Genomic DNA, 24,966 nt, shown 5'->3' on the forward strand with positions numbered 1-24,966 from the left:
TCGAGACTGAGGTTTCAAAGTAAGAGCAGAAACTCGTTTCTCAGACCCGGGTGAGGGGGAAGGAAATGACACAATACGGGTGCAAACTCAAGAGTTTGGGAATCTGACTGAAAAGATGGTGTGTTCAGCAGGACATGGAGTAAACATGATTTTGCATATTTCACCAAGAAGAAACAACTCTGGTAGATGCGTCTGTAACTATGTAGTGGAGGTACTGTTGATGGATACAGGGGCGGACCAGACTGAGAGCTGATTCAAACCTCACTGCGGTATTTCAGTATAAGGTGCTGGCATTCTGCACACCCTGGTGTATAATCGTAAACACTCCACCACTGGTGGCCGTGCCTTCAGCGACCGAGGCATGAAGCTGCAGAATTGCCTCCCTAACACTCTGACTTTCTATCTCTTTCTCCTTGTAGTGGGGAAATTTCAAAAGGTGGCCAATTGTGTCTTAAACTCAGACAATTCAAAACTTGCGAGGCAAAATCTCTGTGCAAAAGGACATAACAAATTTATTCAACATGAAACGTAAGACAAAACAACACAAATGTACAGCCGAACGGAGTCTTCACGAAGGGTTAAGCAGCTCTACGAATAGAGCTACGCAACCTCTCCCGAAGAATTGACTTCCAGAGTCAAATACAGATCAATACTTTTTCATAGTCAATAATTCCACCTTTCATCAGCTTAAAATCGATTCCATTTCACAGTTATAGATCAGTACAAATCTCTGTCAAATACCCTGGCCAATCATAAGATACTTCATAGCATAGCAATATCTTATTCGTCCAACTAATTCCGGGCGTATACTCCCCTTGGCATTAGCTAACTTTCTGTCGCTTAGCAACGGCGACACTACCACAATGGATATTCCCACCGGCTCACTGCCAAGTGGAATGGACACGTGCTGCTGCATCCAGGCCTCATATCTATTTTGTGTCTCGGCAATTAGTTGAACCATTCTCAATGTTGCATAATGCGTTCCCTCTGAGGAATGCCACCTAATGAGACTGCTGACTAGCTTGTTCCCCAGACCCTTTGGCTTTAAACTCTTGACTCTGGCCGCCAGTCCTTTCAGTATTCCTGCTTGACCAAAGCGCGCATTCGCTATGAAATACATTTAAAATATCAGCATACAGGCTTTTTTAAAATCATAACTATTGGTTTTGACTCATTTAAGCTTTAAGGTACTGATGGATAAAGATAAGTGTAGTCCTCAAGTTAAGGTGCTAAATTGGGGGAAGGCTAATTACAACAATATTAGGCAGGAACTGAAGAATGTAGATTGGGGGCAGATATTTGAGGGCAAATCAACATCTGGCATGTGAGAGGCTTTCAAGTGTAAGTTGATAGGGATTCAGGACCGGTACATTCCTGTAAGGATGAAGGATAAGTATGGCAAGTTTTGGGAACCTTGGGTAACGAGAGATATTGTGAGCCTAGTCAAAGAGAAAAAGGAAGCATTTGTCAAGGCTAGGAGGCTGGGAACACACGAAGCAAGTGTGGAAGACAAGGAAAGTAGAAAGAAACTTAAGCAAGGAGTAAGAAGGGCTAAAAGGGGTCATGAAAAAGCATTGGCCAGCAGGATTAAGGAAAATTCCAAGGCTTTTTACACATATATAAAGAGCAAGAGGTTGCCGGGGAGAGGGTTGGCCCATTCAAGGACAAGGGAGGGAATCTATGTGTGGAGCCAGAGGAAACAGGTGAGGTATTAAATGAGTACTTTGCGTCAGTATTCACCAAAGACTTGGTGGATGATGAGTCTGGAAAAGGATATGTAGATAGTTTGGGTCATGTTGAGATCAAAAAGGAGGAGGTATTGGGGTTCTTGAGAAACATTAAGGTAGACAAGTCCCTAAGGCCTGATGGGATATACCCCAGAATACTGAGAGAGGCAAGGGAGGAAATTGCTGGGGCCTTGAGAGAAATCTTTGTATCCTCACTGGCTACAGGGGAGGTGCCAGAGGATTGGAGAATAGCCAATGTTGTTCCTTTGTTTAAGAAGGGTAGCAAGAATAATCCAGGTAATTACAGGCCGGTGAGCCTTACGTCAGTGGTAGGGAAATTATTGGAGAGGATTCTTCGAGACAGGATTTATTCCCACTTGGAAATAAGTGGACGTATTAGTGAGAGGCAACATGGTTTTGTGAAGAGGAGGTCGTGTCTCATGAACTTGATCGAGCTTTTCGAGGAAGTGACGAAGATGATTGATGAGCGTAGGGCAGTGGATGTTGTCTACATGGACTTCAGTAAGGCCTTTGACAAGGTCCCTCATGGCAGACTGGTGCAGAAGGTGAAGTTGCATGGGATCAGAGGTGAGCTAGCAAGGTGGATACAAAACTGGCTCGGTCAAAGAAGACAGAGGGTAGCGGTGGAAGGGTGTGTTTCTGAATGGAGGGCTGTGACAAGTGGTGTTCCTCAGGGATCAGTGCTGGGACCTTTGCTGTTTGTAATATATATAAATGATTTGGAGGAAAATGTAACTGGATTGATTAGTAAGTTTGCGGACGACACAAAGGTTGGTGGATTTGCGGATAGCCATGAGGACCATCAGAGGATATAGCAGGATATAGATCAGTTGGAGACTTGGGCAGAGAGATGGCAGATGGAGTTTAATCCGGACAAATGTGAGGTAATGCATTTTGGAAGGTCTAATATCGATAGGAAACATACAGTAAATGGCAGAACCCTTAAGAGTATTGATAGGCAAAGGGATCTGGGTGTACAGGTACACAGGTCACTGAAAGTGGCAATGCAGGTGGAGAAGGTAGTCAAGAAGGCATACGGCATGCTTGCCTTCATCGGCCGGGGCATTGAGTTTAAAAGTTGGCAAGTCATGTTGCAGCTTTATAGAACCTTAATTAGGCCGCTCTTGGAATATAGTGTTCAATTCTGGTCGCCACACTACCAGAAGGATGTGGAGGCTTTGGATAGGGTACAGGAAAGATTTACCAGGATGTTGCCTGGTATGGAGGGCATTAGCTATGAGGAGAGATTGGAGAAACTTGGTTTGTTCTCACTGGAGCGACGGAGGTTGAGGGGAGACCTGATAGAAGTCTACAAGATTATGAGAGGCATGGGCAGAGTGGATAGTCAGAAGCTTTTTCCCAGGGCGGAAGAGTCAATTACTAGGGGGCATAGGTTTAAGGTGCGAGAGGCAAGGTTTAAAGGAGATGTACGAGGCAGATTTTTTACACAGAGAGTAGTGTGTCCTGGAACTCATTGCCAGGGAAGGTAGTGGAAGCAGATACGGTAGTGACTTTTCAGGGGCGTCTTGACAAGTACATGAATAGAGGGATATGGTCCCCGGAAGGGTAGAGGATTTTAGTTAAGTCGGGCAGCATGGTCGGTGAGGCTTGGAGGGCCGAAGGGCCTGTTCCTGTGCTGTAATTTTCTTTGTTCTTTGTTCTTTATACTGCATCCACATATGTGTAAGCTGTCTGTGTCAGCTTGACCAGTAATCATTAATTAACTCTTCACTGATTCCTTGTTCTCTGAAAGACTGTATTCTGCTTTTAACCTTATTAGCCGGTTAGAATTCCCCTTCCACACTCCTCCTTTAAGATGATCCTTAAAACCAATCTCTTTGATTACCTGTCCTAATTATCTTCCTTTCAGGGGTTGGTGTTGTTTCATTTGATAACAAATCTGCAAAGTGCCGTGAGAAAGTTTTGTCACGTCAAAGGTGCTGTATAAATGCAGGTGGTTGTTATAATGAATACACCGTAATCTGTTATAAAAGTTACTCTGACTCATTGAAGTTTAAGTTTAAAGTTTATTCATTACTTTCACAAGTAGGCTTACATTAACACTGCAATGAAGTTACCGTGAAAATCCCCTAATTGCCACGTTCCGTCACCTGTTCGGGTACGCTGAGGGAGAATTTAACACGGTCAATGCGCCTAACCAGCACGTCTTTGGGCTGTGGGAGGAAACCGGAGCACCCGGAAGAAACTCACGCAGACACAAGGTGAACGTGCAGACTCCGCACAGGCAGTGACCCGAGCTGGGGAATTGAACCCGGGCCCCTGGCGCTGTGAGGCAGAAATGCTAACCACTATGCTACCGTGCTGCCCTGAAGATCTGGTATGAAAAGAGTTTTAAATCTGGGAGCCAGAGGGACCCCGTTGGACATCAGCCTGAGCATTGTATGACCAGGGGTTAACGTTTTCTATGGTGCCTCCTCATGTGTAATATTGGCTGCCCCAAAGAGTTTTTGATTTGATTTGATTTATTGTTGTCACATGTATTGGGATACAGTGAAAAGTATTCTTTCTTACGTGTTATATAGACAAAGCATACCGTTCGTAGAGAAGGAGAGGGTGCAGAATGTATTGTTACAGTCAAAGGTAGGGTGTAGCGACAGCTAAACTTAATGCGAGGTAGGTCCATTCAAAAGACTGATGACAGCAGGGAAGAGCATAACAAGAATTCTATAGATACTTTTTTGACAGTCTAAACCAAAGAGAACAAAGAACAAAGAACAGTACAGCACAGGAAACAGGCCCTTCGGCCCTCCAAGCCTGTGCCGCTCCTTGGTCCAACTAGACCAATCGTTTGTATCCCTCCATTCCCAGGCTGCTCATGTGACTATCCAGGTAAGTCTTAAACGATGTCAGCGTGCCTGCCTGCACCACCCTACTTGGCAGCGCATTCCAGGCCCCCACCACCCTCTGTGTAAAAAACGTCTGAGTTATACTTCGCCCCTCTCAGCTTGAGCCCGTGACCCCTCGTGATCGTCACCTCCGACCTGGGAAAAAGCTTCCCACTGTTCACCCTATCTATACCCTTCATAATCTTGTATACCTCTATTAGATCTCCCCTCATTCTCCGTCTTTCCAAGGAGAACAACCCCAGTCTACCCAATCTCTCCTCATAGCTAAGACCCTCCATACCAGGCAACATCCTGGTAAACCTTCTCTGCACTCTCTCCAATGCCTCCACGTCCTTCTGGTAGTGCGGCGACCAGAACTGGACACAGTACTCCAAATGTGGCCTAACCAGCGTTCTATACAGCTGCATCATCAGACTCCAGCTTTTATACTCTATACCCCGTCCTATAAAGGCAAGCATACCATATGCCTTCTTCACCACCTTCTCCACCTGTGTTGCCACCTTCAAGGATTTGTGGACTTGCACACCGAGGTCCCTCTGTGTTTCTATACTCGTGATGACTCTGCCATTTATTGTATAACTCCTCCCTACATTATTTCTTCCAAAATGCATCACTTCGCATTTATCCGGATTAAACTCCATCTGCCACCTCTCCGTCCAATTTTCCAGCCTATCTATATCCTGCTGTATTGCCTGACAATGCTCTTCACTATCCGCAATTCCAGCCATCTTCGTGTCATCCGCAAACTTGCTGATAACACCAGTTACACCTTCTTCCAAATCATTTATATATAATCCTCCTTTAATAGATTATTTTCCACCTTTTTATTCTAGAGTACCCTGGAATAAAGTTCAGGCGTGCTTAAAAAGCACATTTGGGTATCACCTTGGTCCCAGGCATCTGTCAATCTTGCTCAACAATCACGTTTGAGCGGGAATGCAAGGAGAGATGAGGGGAATTGGTGCCCAGAGTCTCCCCTCTCCCTGTGGGAAGGCATATGGCCTTTGCAGCTCTCTGCTGTGACGTGCCCAAAATCAGTAATTCACAGGCAGTGGCGTAGTGGTATTGTCGCTGGACTGGTAATCCAGAGATCCAGGGTAATGATCTGGGGACTCGGGTTCGAATCCCACCACGGCAGATGGTGAAATTTCAATTCAATGAAAACCTGGAGTTAAAAGTCGACTGATGACCAGAAAACCATTGGCAATTGTCATAAAAACCCATCTGGTTCACTAATGTCCTTTTGGGAAGGGAATCTGCCGCCCTTACCTGGCCTGGCCTACATGTGACTCCAGACCCACAGCAATGTGGTTGACTCTTAACTGCCCTCAGGGAGGGGCAATAAATACAGTCCCAGCCACATCCCATAAACAAATTTTAAAAAAGCGGATTGAGCCCCTGAACAGAGCATCTGACTAACTGCACCACTTCACTCTGAACCATTTATTAAATTAAAGTTCAAAAAATAAATAGTAACTGTATCTGGCAGCTGGTTCGTATAAAATCTTCCTGGATCCTGACCTTTAAAATCAACTCAAAGTGTTGTTCCTGGATTGAGGTCAGGTCATTCTTTGAACATCTCTTCATACTCTGCAGCTAAGTAGCCTTTATTTTTTTTCACGGTGTGTAAGGAATACTGGCGATGCAGGTAAGAACAAAAACCCAGTCTAGTCCCAGTGCATTCAAGAGACTTAAATATTATTGGGTTGCGCAGGCTGCTGCCTTTCAAGAACAGAGAACTCGGATGCGCATTTCAGCTATTGAATAGCACTGAACAAAACAGGATTCATGTTTTCTGAAGCTGCAGTGGCAGGGGAAATACCATCTTTGAAGTTCAGACTTTAGTTACCTTCCAACATTTTGTGGGATTCTCTTCCACTGCATATATCTTCCGTTAGTTAGCACTTATCTTGGTGCAAAGACTGAGGGGGAATTGATTGACGCCTTGTTGTTGGAGTATGTACAAGTTGGAAGTAACTTCATTATCTTCTCTGGGTCCTTTCCTGAGTGACAAGTCAGGTGTGAGATCGGCCTGGGCGTCTGGCAGTTCATGTTGTCATTGCTGGTGCTTGGGGAACTTATAGAATCATAGAATCCCCATAGTGCAGAAAAAGGTCATTCGGCCGATCGAGTCTGCAAAGACAACTATCCCACCAAGGCCCTATCCCCATAACCCCTCGTATTTGCCCTGCAAATCTCCCTATCACTAAGGAGCAATTTAGCATGGCCAATCCACCTAACTTACACGTCTTTGCAGTGAGGAAGGAAACTGGAGCACTCGGAGGAAACCCACGCAGGCAAGGGGAGAACGTGCAAACTCCACACAGACAGTGACCCAACCAGGGAATCGAACCCGGGGCCCTGGCGCTGTGAGGCAGCAGTGTTAACCACTGTGCCACCGTACCACCCAGCTTTTCCACCTCTGGCCTTCCTCTGGGCATGTTGGATGTTGTTGGGTTGGCGTAGACAGTTCAGGAAGCATGCTAAAGGAAATTCCAGTGCTTGCCTCCACGTGGGCCAGTTGGCTGCAGTGCTTTCCCCAAGAGAGATGGTCTGCAATGCAGAAGTTTGTAAGGCTTTTCTTTTTAAGAAGAGGTGATGATATGAATTTCTAATTGGAGAATTCCTTAGCATAAATAATTCCAATTCCAGTCCATGTGAGGGAGCTTGGAACACTGACACAACTGTGATACAACTTGGTCAGACTTTCAACAAACAATACAGTTCTATTTAAAATTAATAATATGTTAGCTTGGATAGAGGATTGACTAACTGACAGAAAGCAGAGAGTGGGGATAAATGGATCTTTTTCTGGTTGGCAAGCTGTAACTAATGGTGTGCTACAAGGTTTGGTCCTCAGAGCCCCAACTATTTACAATCTATATTAATGACTTGGATGCAGGGATAGAATGTACTATAGCCAAATTTGCAGATGACAGTAAGATAGATGGGAAAACAATATACAATGAGGAAACAAGAAATTTACAAATGGACATGGATCGGTTAGGTGAGTGGGCCAAAATTTTGGCAGATGGAATTTAATGTGGATAAGTGTGAGGTTATCCATTTTGGTCAGAGGAACAAAAAGGCAACTTATTATCTAAATGGAGAGAAACTTCAAAATGCATTGATGCAGAGGGATCTGAGTGTCCTTGTTCATGAATCACAGTAAGTTAGTACGGAGGTGCAGCAGGTAAAAGGAAGGCAAATGGAATTTTGTCATTTATTGCTAATATAGTAGAGGACAAAAGTAGGGAAGCGCTGTTGCAATTGTATAGAGCATTGGTGAGACTGCATCTGGAGTACTTCCTCTTACCTGAGGAAGGCTGGAAATACATTGGAGGCGGTTCAGAGAGATTCACTAGATTGATTCCAGGGATGTAGGGCTTGTATTATGAAGAGAGATTGAGGAGTTTTGGCCAATAATCACTGGAGTTTAGAAGAATGAGAGGAGATCTAACTGAGAGATATATAAGATGCTAAAGTGGATTGACAGAGTAGATGTAAAGCAGATGTTTCCCCTTGTTGGATACTCTCGAACAAGAGGCCATAGCTTTAGGAGTGACAGATTTCAAACAGAAATGCAGAGGAATTACTTCACTCAAAGGGTTATGAATCTGTGGAATTCTCCACCCAGAGTGCAGTGGATGCTGGAACATTAAACAAATTATGGAGGAGCTGGATAGATTTTTAATTGGGAATGGGATGAAAGTTTATGGGGAGTGCACAGGAAGGTGGAGATGTGGTCAAGATGCGATCACATGGAATGGTGGAGCAGGCGCGAGAGGCTGAATTGCCTACTCCTTCTCCAAGTTCTTATTTAATTAAACATTGAATTACATTGCTATGTTTGTAAGAATGTGCAGCAACATCTGTTGAGTTACGGGTGAAATTAAGTTTTTAGGCCTTGTTCAGGAGTGAGCAGTGTTGTTCTTTAGAGATTAGCTTCGGGGATGCCAATGCATTATCATGTTCCAAGACCTGACAGAACAGGAGAGTACCAACTGTGCCACTAAAATCCAATGTTCAGCACCTCTGCCAGAGTAAGATAAACAGTAACAAAGAGAACAGTCTATCTGCTCAGGAAATGTTGGATTTGATTGAGGGAGTAAGTCTGGGGATACTTGAGACGAGCCAACCCTGTTCTAACTGGCATTTTCCCCATAAATGTACAAAAGAACATGGATGCTGTTTCTTTGCAAGACACAGAACTTGGGAGTAGTACGTACAGAACCTGCACCTATTTCGTTTTTATTTTTGGCGCTGGATGTTAAACACAGGGCACATTTCTTCATTCATTGTATTCTCATTCGCAGGTTACAAACTGTAATGCGATCTCTCGCGATGCTTAGTGAGAAATCATTCAACATACCTGATATCAATCCTCATTACTTTCATTGTGGAGAAATTTAGCAACTGCTTCTCTGTCTCTATCCCCCAGCCATCCCCAGCCCCAACTTTCCAGCTGCGAATCTATTACAAATATTCTAGTGCTTCATTTTATTTACACATGGCACGTAGGCACAGTGGTCAGCACTGCACCCTCATAGTGCCAGGGGACCCTGGCCTTGGGTCAGTGTCTGTGTGGAGTTTGCATGTTCTCCCCTTGTCTGCGTGGGTTTCCTCCGGGTGCTCCGGTTTCCTCCCACAGTCTAAAGATGTGCGGGTTAGGTGGATTGGTCATGCTAAAATGCACCTTAGTGCCAGGGGGATTAGCAGGGTAAATGCGTGGGGTTGTGGGGATAGGGTCTGGGTGAGATTGTTGTCAGTGCAGGCTCGATGGGCCGAATGGTCTCCTTCTGCACTGTGCGGATTCTATGATGTATAATCAGCTGTCTTTCTGGATAGATACATTCTTCAGCATTTCACTATTCTAAGGACTTGCTGTCAATTTTAGTGAAATCCCTCTGTCAAGTAGTAGTATCCCACTGATATGATCCTCGTTGTAATTAGGGCTGGGATTGTCAGCATCTATGTTTGAAAGGTCACAACCTAAATCTGCAGAGGTGCCATCACACCTCTGTGATGTGATCAGAAACCATTGAGGCAAGTGTTCTCTGGCACCCCAAACAACCAAATAATAAATACCTACAGAGCAGTCACCTGACATAAACATGAAATTGTTGTGTGAAAATACGTAAGGAAAGGCTTTTACCAACTGGATGTCTCCTTTAAATAACAACCTCAATGATTGGTCAATTGGGCTCCTCTGCTATGAAATTTGATGGGGCTGTAATTGGTCGAATGCCGTAGTGTGAATCAGAAGACTGGGTTGTAGGTTCAAGTCCATGAACAAATTTTTAAAAAAACTTGGGTTGGAGCCTCAGAGAGAGACTCCCTTTTGGATCCGAAGTCTGTTGCCTTCAAAGAATTCCTGGGGATGCGTCATTTCCGGCAGCCCTGATGGAACAGGTGGGACATTCTGTGATATCACCAAGAACAGCGAATTCAACGATTGCCGCATTCCCAGATGGTCCAGATACTGCGCACAGGAGTGGGGAGGATCTAGAACTCAGAGGCATGGTTTGAAAATAAGGGGTCTCCCATTAAAGGCAAAGTTGAGAGGGAATTTCTTCTCTCAGAGGGTTATTAGTCTTTCCAATTCCCATAGAGCAATGGAGGTTGGATTACTGAATATAATTGAGGCTAATGAGTTAGCCCAGATATTTAATCTAGATCAAGGATTCTGAGGGGTGCAGGAAGGAAAGTGAAGTTAAGGCCACCATCACGTCTGCCATGACATTATTGAATGGCGGAGTAGGCTCAAAGAACTGAATAGCTTACTCCTCCTATTTTTATGTCCTAATTATCTTATAACAGTGACCACACTTCTAAAGTGCCTGGAAAGTGCTTTGGGACATCCTTTGGTCACGAAAGGTGCGATATAAAAGCAACGTCCACATTTCCACTGAAGTCACTCGAAAATGGAATCCATTGCAGTGAAAATGCCCACCCGATGAACTAAAACAACTTGTTTTGTGGCACTGCCCGTCACAGAATCATAAAGGGTCAATCAGCAAATGCTGCAATCAAGGTTAAGTCTGTTTATCAGTGTCACAAGTAGGCTTACATTAACACTGTAATGAAGTTACTGTGAAAATCCCTGAGCCATGCTCCGGTACCTGTTCGGTACATTGAGGGGAGAATTTAGCATGGCCAATGCACCTAACCAGCACGTCTTTCAGACTGTGGGAGGAAACTGGAGCCCCCGGAGGAAACCCACGTAGACACAGGGAGATCATGCAGACTCCGCACACACAATGACCCAAGCTGGTAATCGAACCCGGGTCGCTAGCACTGTGAGGCAGCAGTGCTAACCACTGTGCCACCGTGCCACCTGCAAACAGCAACAGTAATAATCTCAGAAATCCAAGAGGTGAGCTGGACTGAGGAATGGCCAAAGAAGCTTAAAATTGCCAGAACGAGGATTACGGGAACCCTTCCAGAAGTTGGAAGGTATAAAAATGTATGGATAATGTGAATGCAGATAGATAGCGTAGCTGAAAAATAAATTTTGCACAAATATCAGGGAAACTACCTTGCCAAAAGGGTGATAAATGTTCCAGCAGGACAGCGAGGATCAACCGCTCGAGGCATCAATACAATTTGATGCTCAGTTTAGCAAATTAGGTTATAGAGAAAGGGATTTCATTGGCAACGTGACCTTTTCCTCCTGCCCTTTTATCCTTGCCTTTTTCATCAGGTCTTAAATCTATGCTGGCCACTGCTATAAATGTATTCAGTGTTTGTACTGCCTTGTAGCATCATTCACTGCTTCAGAAGGACAGCTTCTGTAAGCTGAAGGAAGCTTTCTGAGGAGCTTGTATCTTTCAAGCAGATATTTGGAAGTATTAAACATCTGTGGCGAGGTGTGCAAACGTGTTGATGATGCAGCCACCAAAGTACAAAGGAGAATCACAAGATGCTTATAATCATGATCCAAAGACGGTTAGGCGGATTGGCCATACTAAATTGCTCCTTAGTGTCCCAAGACATGTAGGTTAGATGGATTAGCCTTGGGAAATGTGTGTGGTTATGGGGATAGGGCAGGCGGGGGGGAGAGGGCCGGGGTAAAATACCCTGTCAGAGAGTCTGTGCAGACTCAACGGGCCAAATGGCCTCTTCTGCACTGTAGGAATTCTATGCTAATACTGTGTGAATGGACAATCCTGTTATGAAGCAACAGCTGACTGTCCATCAGCCTAGTTCTATAAATATGTCTGATTTTGCATACCAAAATAGAATCATAGAATCCCTACATTGCAAAAGGAGGCCATTTGGCCGATCAAGCCTGCACCAACCACAATCCCACCCAGGCCCTATCCACTTAACCCCATGTATTTACCCTGCTAATCCCCCTGAGGGGTAATTTAGCACGGCCAATCCACCTAACCCGCACATCCCTATACACATTCTTCACAATTTAGATATTCAGTTGAGAAGCTAGTAATTTGAGTCATTTTCTATTAAAGGACAATTAGGTTGATTTAAAAAGAGCATTTCTTCACATAAAAGATTTTATTATTAAGTGTGTTTGGAAGCCTGACACGGATAATGTGCTCTAAAAATTACAGCAATCTTGCACACCCACGTCTGCCTATAATTTGGCCAACTGAATGTTATGTAGTAAGAAAGCAACATTTTAATTGTAATGGTGTTACCTTATTACTCTTATGATTAATATTTTGTTTCCCGACACAATTATTTGTCAACTGTGGTTGCACTTGGCAAACACCGGTTATATTGAGACACCATTCCATTATAGCAGGCTGCAAGTCCCTTCCCTGCCACTGGTAAAATCGTGGCGGGTGCTGGTAGGTGCTGGACACGGCACCACTGGTTTGGCACCCAGTTTTACTGCCAGTCATGCTTGATATCCCGCCCCAGGGAACCATTAAATTGCAGCCACCATGTTTACTTGCTATGGTGACACAGTGGTTAGCACTGCTGCCTCACAGCACCGGGGACTCGGGTTCAATCCTTGCCTTGGGTCACTGTGTGGAGTTTGCACGTTTTCCCCATGTCTGTGTGGGTTTCCTCCGGGTGCTCCGGTTTCCGGTTAGGACGGCACGGTAGCACAGTGGTTAGCACTGCTGCTTCACAGCTCCAGGGTCCCGGGTTCGATTCCCGGCTTGGGTCACTGTCTGTGTGGAGTTTGCGCATTCTCCTCGTGTCTGCGTGGGTTTCCTCCGGGTGCTCCGGTTTCCTCCCACAGTCCAAAGATGTGCGGGTTAGGTTGATTGGCCAGGTTAAAAATTGCCCCTTAGAGTCCTGGGATGCGTAGGTTAGAGGGATTAGCGGGTAAATTAGCGGGTTAAAAAAAAGGGATTAGCGGGTAGGGCCTGGGTGGGATTGTGGTCGGTGCAGACTCGATGGGCCGAATGGCCTCCTTCTGCACTGTAGGGTTTCTATGATTCTATGATTCCTCCCACACTCCAAAGGTGCGTGGGTTAGGTTGATTGGACATGCTAAATTGCCCCTTAGTGTCAGGGAGATTAGCAGGGTAAATATGTGGGATTACGGGGATTGTTGGGTGGGATTGTAGTTGGTGCAGGTTCGATGGGCTGAATTGTAGGGATTCTATGGATTTTATGTCTTCATTTTAAGAGATGATACGGTTCCCAGTCTTGCACTGAGTACATATAAAGACTTGAAATTTGTTATCATGAACCTTTCAGTGTACCTCAGTGCAGGAGTTCTAATGGAATCACAGATGGTGTTTGCCTCGAGAAATGAACTTGCTCTGAAGCGTGTCCTCGGGCACAGTGGAATATATACGAGAGACTAAACTGCTGATGGCTCTATTGCTGTGGATCCATAAGGTGCAGCAGTCTGGTTGTGTGCCATTCCGGTGTGCACAGTACACTGGAAATGGCCCAGACCCACCACTGACATCCCCCGCATCACAAATTCAGCATCCAAAATTGTGCTGGTTTTCTCAATGCAATTTCCGCGATACTGGTGTAACTGACGCAAAGGATTGCAAGAATTTAAGCACAAATTGTATTCAGTGCGTTTTGAGTTTCTGCCTTTTTTGGGGGCTAGTTTTAAAGGCATCACGCTTCTGGAAGCAAGCTCTTCCCACTAAATTGGCCGCCCACTCACAATCAGGAGTTTCCGCGATGGCTCCATAAGCGAAGTGGATCTTTTAGGCACAAGGACATTGATGGGAACATTTTATGAAATTTTCCATGAGTTTTTCCTTCACATTCACCAAGGCACTGACTCCTGCACCCTGATCTAACCAGAAAATAGTTTCATATGTATTTCATTTTCAGTTATTTAGAATCAGGTTACTCACAGAGGGCTGGTACTGGTAAAAATGCCTGTTTTTTCTTGTGTCAAACCCATTTTCAGCTGTATTCACCAAACTTCACCAAGTTACCATTCTTGAGTATATCGAGGAATATGTTTTAAAGAAAAAAAATTTCTTTTAAAGAAAAAGATGATTTAAAATGTTGTCTGATTAGGGCTGAATCATGGTTGGTTTTGCCTTTAGTGAACTGCAGATGTATTGGAGCAGAAACTGGGGGTGAGTGGAGGCTACTTTTCAAAGCAAGGCAATTGTCACTGCAATCACTGATTGTGTTCAAAGTGGAAACTCCAACCTCTAACTATCAAGGTTATACTTCAGCACTGGAAAGAGGCTACTAAAATGAAAATGGTTTCACTTTGTTCGTTCCACACCGCATGTTCTGGATGTGTAATTCCTGAGGAAAACCCATCGTCTTGTTAAGAAGGAAATTTGGCATGTCAGCTACAACTCTCACCAACTTTTACAGATGCACCATAGAAAGCATTCTTTCTGGCTGTGTCACAGCTTGGAATGGCTCTTGCTCTGCCCAAGAACGCGAGAAACTACAAAGGGTCGTGAATGAAGCCCAGTCCATCATTCAAACCAGCCTCCCATCCATTGACTCTCTCTACACTTCTTGCTGCCTCGGAAAAGCAGCCAGCATAATTAAGGACCCCACGTACCCCAAACATACTCACTTCCACCTTCTTCCATCAGAAAAAGATTCAAAAGTCTGAGATCATGTATCAACCGACTCAAGAACAGCTTCTTCCCTGCTGCCATCAGACTTTTGAATGGACCTACCTTGCACTAAGCTGATCTTTCTCTACTCCCTAGCTATGACTGTAACACAACATTTTGCACTTTCTCCTTTCCTTCTCTACAGTATAGTCTGTATAGTGCGCAAGAAACAATACTTTTCACTGTATACTAATACATTTGACAATAATAGATCAAATCAAATCATTTTGGAGATGACCAGTTGATCTTCCTATGAAATGTAGCCACATCTTGAGGCCCCAGCTTATCCCCTCTTTATTACTTACTGTTGCAATGTTCTGTTCTGATCACATGGAAGGCTTAACTGCAATAAATTTGGTTTTACCTTTACGAGCTAGGCATTGGACTCGCCAGATGTGGTCCAGATGGGCTCAGGAACAGACTCCTTCATGGTATGTGCTGCGATGCTCTTGAGCCCCACAGTTTTTAACGGGACTTTTCCCTCCCTCATGCAGTGCTGCCATCCCAAGCTGCAAACATCACATTTCGTGATTGACGTGTTCGCACCATTCGACTGTAACGTGGGGGGGCGGGATTTTCCGGCCGTGCTCACCCCAATACAGGAAAATCCTGCCCGAGGTCATCAGACCTTTGCATAGGCATCGGAATATTCCGCCCAGGATCTTTAGGATGAATTGTCCAAAGCTTTGTGCTTGGAATTCAGGATGTGGAGATGCCGGCGTTGGACTGGGGTGAACTTAGTAAGAAGTCTCACAACACCAGGTTAAAGTCCAACAGGTTTATTTGGTAGCAAACACCATAAGCTTTTGGAGCCCTGCTCCTTCGTCAGATGGAGTGGAAATGTGCTCTCAAACAGTGTACAGAGACACAAAATCAAGTTACAGAATACTGATTAGAATGCGAATCCCTACAGCCAGCCAGGTCTTAAAGATACAGACAATGTGGGTGGAGGGAGCATTAAGCACAGGTTAAAGAGATGTGTATTGTCTCCAGACAGGACAGCCTGCAAGTCCAGGAGGCAAGCTGTGGGGGTTACTGATAATGTGACATAAATCCAACATCCCGGTTTAGGCCGTCCTCATGTGTGCGGAACTTGGCTATCAGTTTCTGCTCAGCGACTCTGCGCTGTCGTGTGTCGTGAAGGCTGCCTTGGAGAACGCTTACCTGAAGATCCGAGGCTGAATGCCCGTGACTGCTGAAGTGCTCCCCCACAGGAAGAGAACAGCCTTGCCTGGTGATTGTCGAGCGGTGTTCATTCATCCGTTGAATGATGACAACGGATGAATGAACACCGCTCGACAATCCCCAAAAGCTCCAAAAGCTTATGGTGTTTGCTACCAAATAAACCTGTTGGACTTTAACCTGGTGTTGCCCTCATGTTTGAGAGCACATTTCCACTCCATCTGACGAAGGAGCAGCGCTCCGAAAGCTTATGGTGTTTGCTACCAAATAAACCTGTTGGACTTTAACCTGGTGTTGTGAGACTTCTTACTTGGAATTCAGACCAGCTCACAGAGTCATTAAACCACCATCAAGAAAGGTCTCCAATTTTTGTAATAAAAACAGAAAATTCTGGATAAACTCAGCAAGTCCGACAGCATCTGTTGGGAGAGAAACACAGTTCATGTTTCAAGTTCATATGACCCTTCTTCAGAACTGAAGAGGGATAGAAATGTGATGAATTATACAGTTGCGGGGGGGGAGGGTGGTGAGACAGAATAGAAGGGATGGGTTGGAGCCAAGGAGAAACTGACAATAATGTCACAGATATAAGACAAAGGGGATGCTAATGGAAACATTAAGGACTAAACAAGGTGCTGATAGTGGCAAAAGGTAAGATAGCAGAATGTGTTAACAGGACAACAAAGGTCATAAGAACATAAGAAATAGGAGCAGGAGTAGGCCATCTAGCCCCTCAAGCCTGCTCCACCATTCAATAAGATCATGGCTGATCTGATCAGGTCAGTGCTCAGCGAAAGCAAAACTGACCAACAAGGACAGATTGTTCTGTTTTGTGGGGTGGTGAGGGGGGTGGGGGGGGGGGGTGGGGGGGGTGGTGGTGAGGGGGGCGGTGAGGGGGGCGGTGAGGGGGGCTGGCATTGAGTCTACTGAGGAAATCAAGAAACAAAGAGGGGGATCAAGATCTTCCAAGTTTTGTCTTGTTTGTTATTATCAGGGAAAGTGTCACAGCCTTTTCTAAACCATAGAGCTGTTCACTGAATGATTCCTATCTTTTAAAGTTTATTTATCAGTGTCACAAGTAAGGCTTACATTAAAACTGCAGTGAAGTCACTGTGAAAATCCCCTAGTCGCCACACTCCGGCGCCTGTTCGAGTAACACTGAGGGAGAATATAGCATGGCCGATACACCTAACCAGCACGTCTTTCAGACTGTGGGAGGAAACCCACGCAGACACGGGGAGAACGTGCAGACTCCACACAGACAGTGACTCAAGTGGCAATCGAACCGGGTTCCTGGCTCTGTGAGGCAGCAGTGCTAACCACTGTGCAACCTAAATGAGAGAGGGACAGCTGGACACTTGCATTGTTGCTTTTTTTCCATGTGTAATTATTAAAGTGTCCACCACGGTGCTAGTTTGTCACATAATTGGTACCACGTACACTGAATTATGCTTACTTTTCCCCTCTCTTCTGTACTTGGAGAAAACACAGTTTCCCTCCACCATCTCTCTCCCTCTCTCTCTCTCTCTCTCTCTCTCCCCCTCTCCCTTTCTCTCCCTCCCTCACTCTCCCTCCCTCTCTCTCTCTCTATCTATCTATTTCTCTCTCTTTCCCTCTCTCTCTCTCCTTTCTCTCTCACATGCAAAGGTCACTGTGATGAGCTTCAGGAACTGTTTTCAATCAGCAGGATGATAGACATAGATTTTGACAGCCATTTGGAAATATTTATTCCTCATTACCCATGAAGAGGTATCTATGAAAGATCAATGCTTTAGTTCATGTTTTCTAACGACAAACAATGTCTTTGTCAGAGTCTAGTTGCATCGAACAATACGTCATTCAAATCACCACTGACGGTTGAGCAGTTTATTTGAGTGACCCGTCTTTTAGTGTCCCCATGATGGGGACAGTTCATTGTTTCAAGGCAGTCTGCACCTTCTGCTGCAGCTTCTAGCATCACTCAGCTCAGCTCATCTCCAACTGAAATTCTCATCCATGTTTTTATTGCCTCAAGACTTGGCTGTTCCAACGCTTTCCAGGCTGGCCTCCCATCATTCATCCTTCCTAAACTTGAGCTCGTCCAAAACTCTGCTGCCAGTTTCCTAACTTCCACCATTCCCTGCTCACTGATCTCCACTGGCTCCCTGTACGCCAACTCTACAGTTATCGTCTTCACATCCATTCACGGTCTCACCCTTGCTGTCTCTGTAGCTTCTTCCAACACTAAAACCCTCAAGATTTCTCCTTTGCTCTCCTTCTGACCTCTTGTGCCGCCCCTGTTTTATTCACTCTGCCATTGCAGGCTGTGCCCTAGACTCTAGGGCCGCGATTCTTCCAAAAAAAGTTCGAAGTGCTGAATTTGTGGGAAAACTGGTATAAATCATCATTGTTTTTTCAGTGGGAGTTCACACTAGAATCTCCCACGCAATGCAGAGATCACAATCGTGAATGTAATTAAAAGCTCAGGGGGCATGGCCTATTCACGCCAGAGTCTGACTGTTCCAGAATTCTGCGCATGCAGCCTGCAGTTCGCTGGCCAGCCTGGGACGCCGGCGTTGGACTGGGGTGAACACAGTAAGAGTTTTAACAACACCAGGTTAAAGTCCAACAGGTTTATTTGGTAGCAAATACCATTAGCTTTCGGAGCGCTGCTCCTTCGTCGGTGTTGTTAAAACTCTTACTGTGCCCGGGACCACCACAGTGCTACCCCCCCCCCCAAACCCCCCACGGCCCGATTGCGGCCTTCTGTCCATTCGTGGGGCAGCCCCGACCTCCCCTCATCCTGGAGCGTCCCGATCACCAGCATCCCCCCTCCCCCCAGCAGTGACGCCCTGATCACCAGCATTCCCCCCTCCCCCCAGCAGTGACGCCCTGATCACCAGCATCCCCCCCTCCCCACAGCAGTGATGACCCCCCCCCACCACTGACCACATCCCCCCCAGCCCATCCTGGTCACTGGCCTCCCTCCAGACCTGACTGATACCCATGCAGAGAGGAAGCGGGACCCCCACCCCACCAATTGCCCCTAAGCCCCGCCCCCACCAGGCTCTGCCCCCTCAGCCCTGCCCCCTTGGCACTGCCCCATGCCCGGTGGGCAGTGCCAAGGTGCCCCTGGGTGTGGGCACTTTGCTCCTTGGGCAGTGCCAGGGGACACAGCTGGCACTGCCAAGGTGCCCATGCCTGGGGGGAACCACTCCCCCGCCGCCTGACCCCCTGGGATGCCCCGATTACCCCTTATCACTCCAGTGGGGGTGCTAGTCTGAACTCTGCTGGAGTGAAATACTCCTGACGGGGGTGGGAGATGCTAGCGGGCCTGGAGAATTGAGTCCTGGCCCGCTGATCACATTAAAAAGGGATGTAAAATATATTAAAATGACTTCCCTGGTGTTCCTGCCAGTTTCTAGCATGGTTCCGACAGCATCGGATATCTAGCACTGGGAGATGCGTGCGCGTTGGGAACGCATGCGCGAATTTCGCAAATCGGCTGACGTGCAATTCTCCCAGCCCACCACGTTAAAAAATTAGCACGGTGAGATGGGAGAATCACCCCCGAAAGTTCTCTCCCTAAACCTCTCTACCACTCCTCTTTGAAGATGCTCCTTAAAATCTACCTTGACCAAACTTTTGGTGTTCTTTTCTAGGAATTCCTGAAGTAACTCATTGCCATGTTTTCTCCTGTGAATCCCCTGGGACATTTGCCTATATTAAAAGTACTATACGAATGCAAAATGCTGTGGACATGAATAAAAATAATTATGTACAGTGTAATATCACTCTGTACACCAGCATCTCTTCTGAATGTAGGGTCTTCAGGGTAAGCAGCCGTTGGTATTTCAAGTGATCAACAAGTTGTCTTTTTGGGTTAAGTTTTGCTGCCATTGTTTGTTGACGTTTTGGTATATTTGACAATATGTTGTTGTTTTTGGATCCCATCCCCTCCTTTCCAGCATTTACCATTTATGGTAATTGTTCCTGAATGGAAACAGTCCCCATTGGATAAATTGGTATTCCGCTGGGAATTTCCAATGCCCTCAAAGTTTGAGGATTAGGAGGAGACACAAAGTAATCATCAGAGGGGACATTGATGCAGGGTACATATAGACCCACCGTTGCCCAAAAACCTCAGAGCTGATTAGTAAGTTGCCTCATCAGGAAGATCTTTCTGCAGAATTCAAGCCTTAATATCCCATCTTGCTATGTAGATCTGAGATAGAATAAAGAACAGTACAACACAAGAACAGGCCCTTCAGCCCACCAAGCCTGCACTGACAGATGACGGCTTTCTAAACTAAAGACTTTTTGCCTCTATGTGGTTTGTATCTTTCTATTTCCTGCCCATTCATGTATCTGTTAGGATGCCTCTTAAACGTTGCTATTGTATTTGCTTCTACCACCTCCTCTGGCAGCACATTCCATGCACATACCACCCTCTGTGTAAAAGAATCTGCCTCTCACATCTCCTTTAAACTTTCCTCCTTCTACCTTAAACCTATATCCCTGAGTAATTAACATTTCTAACTTGGGAAGACGCTTCAAAAATGTGCGGGTTAGGTTGATTGGCTATGCTAAATTGCCCCTTAGTGTCAGTGGGACTAGCAGGGGAAATACGTGGGATTACAGGGGTAGGGCCTGGGTGGGATTGTTGTTGGTGCAGACTCGATGGGCCAAATGGCCCCCTTCTGTACTGTAGGGATTCGATGATTCTATGTTAGAAGGAGTTTGTGTGCATTGAAAGAGGTGCACAGCCTGGTTACCAACGGTGATGTTTACCAGTTCATTGTGCATCATATAGCTAGGCGATTTCACAATAAAATATAAGGTATAATAGCCTTGGAAGATGCAAGTACACAAGGTTTTACATTATACATTGCATCTCAAAGATGTGCTGTCTTAGGATACGAGTAATTTATGTAATAGGAGACTGGGCTTAAAGTTTATGGGGGTGGTGGGGTTGTCTGGATCAGCAGTAAAAGTGGATCAGGTTAACAGGGGGAGGCAGTCACCTCGTGGTATTGTCATTGGACTGGTAATCCAGAGACCCAAGGTAATACTCTGGGGACCCAGGTTCAAATCCCACCGTGGCAGACGGTAGAAATTTGAATTCAATTGAAAAAAAAAGTCTAATGATGACCACAAAACCTTTGTGGGTTGTTGTTAAAAACCCAACTGGTTCACTCATGTGTTTTTGAGAAGGAAACCTGTCATCCTTACCTGGTCTGGCCTACATGTGAATCTGGACCCACAGCAATGTGGTTGACTCTCAAATGCCCTCTACATTGGCCCAGCAAACCACTCAGTTCAAGGACAATTAGGGACCTTCTGAACAAATGTAAAAAAACAGGCAATTCTGACCCATGGAGCCAATAACTTGTTCGTGGTGGGTGACTTTCACACTGATTCTGGTTTCACTTCATTTATACCTTATCCCCTCAACTCTGCCAACCCAACCCCCACCAAACTAACAAAGACCGGCAAGTTAATTTTGAAGCTTCACAAAAACTGAAACAAGGGCCCAAAATCTTCCTGGAAAAATCGTTAATGATGCACGCCATTAATAGTGTACATTTGGCCAGCAAGTTCAGGGATACAAGTTGTAAATTTTTACAACTTACTGGCTGATTTATACTACTCCTCATTTACTTCATAGAGACAGCATTTTGCCCTTAACCCTTCTCATTATTTTTAAGAACTTGCTGGATCGCACATTAATTGCCCATCAAATTCACTGCAGAAAACTATGTCTCATAATTAGCAGTACAAACTTGTTAATACATAATAATTATTAATACAATGCCAGTCAGCCTTATGGTCCAGGAAGGGAACAATTTGTACTATTGAGTTTTATTCCTATGTCGCGTTACGAAGTTGTGGTTTTTTTTTAAAAAAAGATACAATTATTAATTCCCTTTTTTCTGGCTGGATTTTAGAAGATCATTAACAGTAATCCTATTAATTAAGACAATGGCTAGCTAGCCAGAGTATAGAAAACTTACATTCCACCCAAGTGGGATGAAAAGGGAACAGAAATCTAAGCCATCTTTTCCCTGAGGAGTGTGAAAGACTCCGTCTCTTGAGGGCTTTCCTGCTGTCTTGAAACTCTTCAAAATTTCTGAGATGAAACATGAGAAACCTGTTCTTCAAAGCAGTGACTGCAGTAGAACATGGTAATCAAATTTGTTTGGAATATACAGCTAGCAGGACTTTGAGGAACTGTTTACCAAGTCGGAGAGATCATAGAAGATCAGAATTCTATACTAAAAAGTTGCAAGAAAGCTGTTTCTCTCTCTCTCTCTCTCCCTCTCTCTTTCTATCGATCAAAAGTATTGATTGTGCCCAGATTTGCAAAGTAACCATCCTGAGAAGAGAAATCTGAAAACTGCGATCTTTTGGGAATAAAATGTAGAATCTGCATGCAATGACTTCTAGGGAGACAACTGAGTAAGAAGGTTGCACTTGGAATCACCACTCTGAGACCAGCTAAAAAACAGTTAACTCTATATTCCTTCGATTGTTTGTTTTCTTCTGTCAGGATGTAGTGTTAGTTGTAAGTAATCTACGCTTGTATTGTTAAGCATTAGAAATAAGGCATAAAGTTAAGTTGGTTTAATTTTGTGTTTTTGTGTAGGAAAGGGTACAAGTCTAGTTAGATTCATGTTAGACAAATGTATTTGCAAATATGAGGGTTTTTGATTTCAGTTCAATCTGTCTCTATTGTGCTGTGAGAGAGTTTATGATGAGTGAAGTAAGCAAGAGCTTGGGGAAAGAATGAGATGTTGTTTAGCAACCAGGAGCCATCTTTAGGAAAAATCTTTTTTGACTGTGTCAGAGCTCGGAAGCAAGAGAGTGAACATCTCTCAACTCTGCTCGAAGCAGGAGAGCCTTACAATGGAGTATTAGGCAAGAACGCAAGTCCCAAAAACTAAAGGATAGTCAATTCTAGAGGCTGGAGAATAAAGAGACATTTCCAGTGAGATTGAAGTGAAAAGGAATGAAGAGGACCTATAATTGGTACAGTGCACTGTTCATTGACATTGAATTCAGACCTGGGAAAAGCAGAGTTGATGAGGTTGGCTAGAGAAATGCCACATATGTGAGGCAATCGTAAGGTTAGGTGTCCTTACTTCCAGTCTTTGAAACAACTGAGAGTTTGTGTGGAACTTTGGATGCACATGGCAATTCAAGACAAAGGAATGCTGAAAGGAGAGTTGGAAAATCTGGAGGCGGACCCCTGCTAAAACAGTTGAGAGAAACAATTGTTTGAAAGTAGATTTTCAAGTGTGTCTTTTTGAGAGGGGGAGTTTTGGAAACACTGGTGACAATCATCTAGGGAGAATTTGAGGATTTGTGCCATCGTGCCACCCACACGTCCCTTTACTTTGGACCTGCTGGCCAGATTTTCCACGCGTCCTGGTCAGTTTGCTCCTTGCCCAACTTCAAAATGCACGAAATGGGAATGATTGTGGTGGCACAGTGGTTAGCACTGCTGCCTCACAGCGCCAGGGAGCTGGGTTCAGTTCTGGCCTTGGGTGACTGTGCGGAGTTTAGTCATTCTCCCCGTGTCCGCGTGGGTTTCCTCCGGGTGCTCCGGTTTCTTCTCACAGTCCGAAAGACATGCGGGCTAGATCGATTGGCCATTGTAAATTGCCACTTAGTGTCATGGGGGGTGGGGGGGGGGCGGTTAGCAGGGTAAATATGTGGGGTTAGGGGGATAGGGCCTGGATGGATTGTGGTTGGTGCAGACTCGATGGGCCGAATGGCCTCCTTCTGCACTGTAGGGATTCAATGATTCTATTTAAGTGAGCTGAATGTGGAATATTAAGGGAAGTCAGCTGAACTGCTGGTGAGTTTGACACCAGTGTCTGAACAAAACGAAATTGTATCAATAGTGAAAAAACCTCCCGTTATGCTCTTTTAGTGCTCACAATTGATCAGTGTTACAAAGGAGCTGTAATGGAGTGGAGTAATACTTTAAGCAGATGCTTGCCTAATACGGTGATTTGAATTTTAGCGTCCTTATTTGCCTGCTCAAATTGTGATACTAGCCAAGAAGCAGCATTTAATCGCCTCTAAAGTTGTGCACACCATTGGCATTTCCATTACACAGCGCTGCCGTTCGCAAGCCTATTTGTCGGGAACAATAGACCGCAGATTAGTTCAGGCCTGCAAGAAAATCAAATAATGACAGAAGCAATGGAATAAAAAAACGTTATCAGGTGGCTGTTGAAGCAGTGCCAAAAACTCCAATTTTATCCATGTCCACAGGGCTCAAACGCAATAGAAATAAATAATTTGACTGCTGAAACATGGCCGTGTTACCCAGAGCCGAACAAAATAGACTCTTCTCCAAGGTTGTTGTTTTCATTGTAACAGAATAACGCTGACCCCCGAAGCAGTAATGTTGAAACTCTTTTTTTTTAAACTTCACAGACACAGGGATTTCTGTAACAATCAGAGTTTGAACCTCATTCAACATATTTGGTAATTGGAGCATTCTGGCCCCTTGATACTCGGAGTGCTAAATTGCAGTAAAGCCAACTTTAATGACAAGTTCTCTGTTGTCCGAGAGTTAATACTCAAGGCCCAATTCCATCATAGAAAAATAGAACTGCTTTATTGTCTATCAATCTGCTTCTAATCTGGTCGATTTCTTCCATTAAATGTCATCATTGAAAGCCCTAAATCATTGCAGTTATCAACAGGAGACTCCATAGTAATCATGGATTGTGCTGGAGGGAAGTGACATCGTTTATCAAGCCTGATCTTTATCTCGGTGACTAGTTGCCACTTCTGGAAACGGTTGCTTTATTTTCAGTGCCTTTGTGCCTGCTTTGTTTTCGTCCTGTATGTGGGTGTTACCCTGAGGTTGTCTATGGTTTTTGCTGATATTGACGGCAGTTCGCTGGGAACTGGGTAAAGTCCGTACAAACTCATTTCACACAGGACCTGGATAGACAGCAGAGAGGAGACTTCACCAGTGGGGCTGGATTCAAAGCCAGGTCAACGTCCTAACCCATTGCTTAATCCAGTTTTGATGTTAGTGATGAAGCCACGACTTGGCTCTGTATCATTTAGCAATGAATATGTAGGCAGCAATGCAAGTGGATAAACAGCTACTATGTAATTGAGAACACTG

The 24,966-nt window shown here is 44.9% G+C and overlaps 1 protein-coding gene across 2 annotated transcripts in view; it reads left to right on the top strand.

The window, feature by feature from the left end:
• slc39a11 (solute carrier family 39, member 11) overlaps window positions 1-24,966 on the top strand; it is a 757,783-nt gene that overhangs the window by 517,548 nt on the left and 215,269 nt on the right. The window lies entirely within an intron of this gene.

Source organism: Mustelus asterias, chromosome 12 (assembly GCF_964213995.1).
Source record: "Mustelus asterias chromosome 12, sMusAst1.hap1.1, whole genome shotgun sequence".
NCBI lineage: Eukaryota > Metazoa > Chordata > Chondrichthyes > Carcharhiniformes > Triakidae > Mustelus > Mustelus asterias.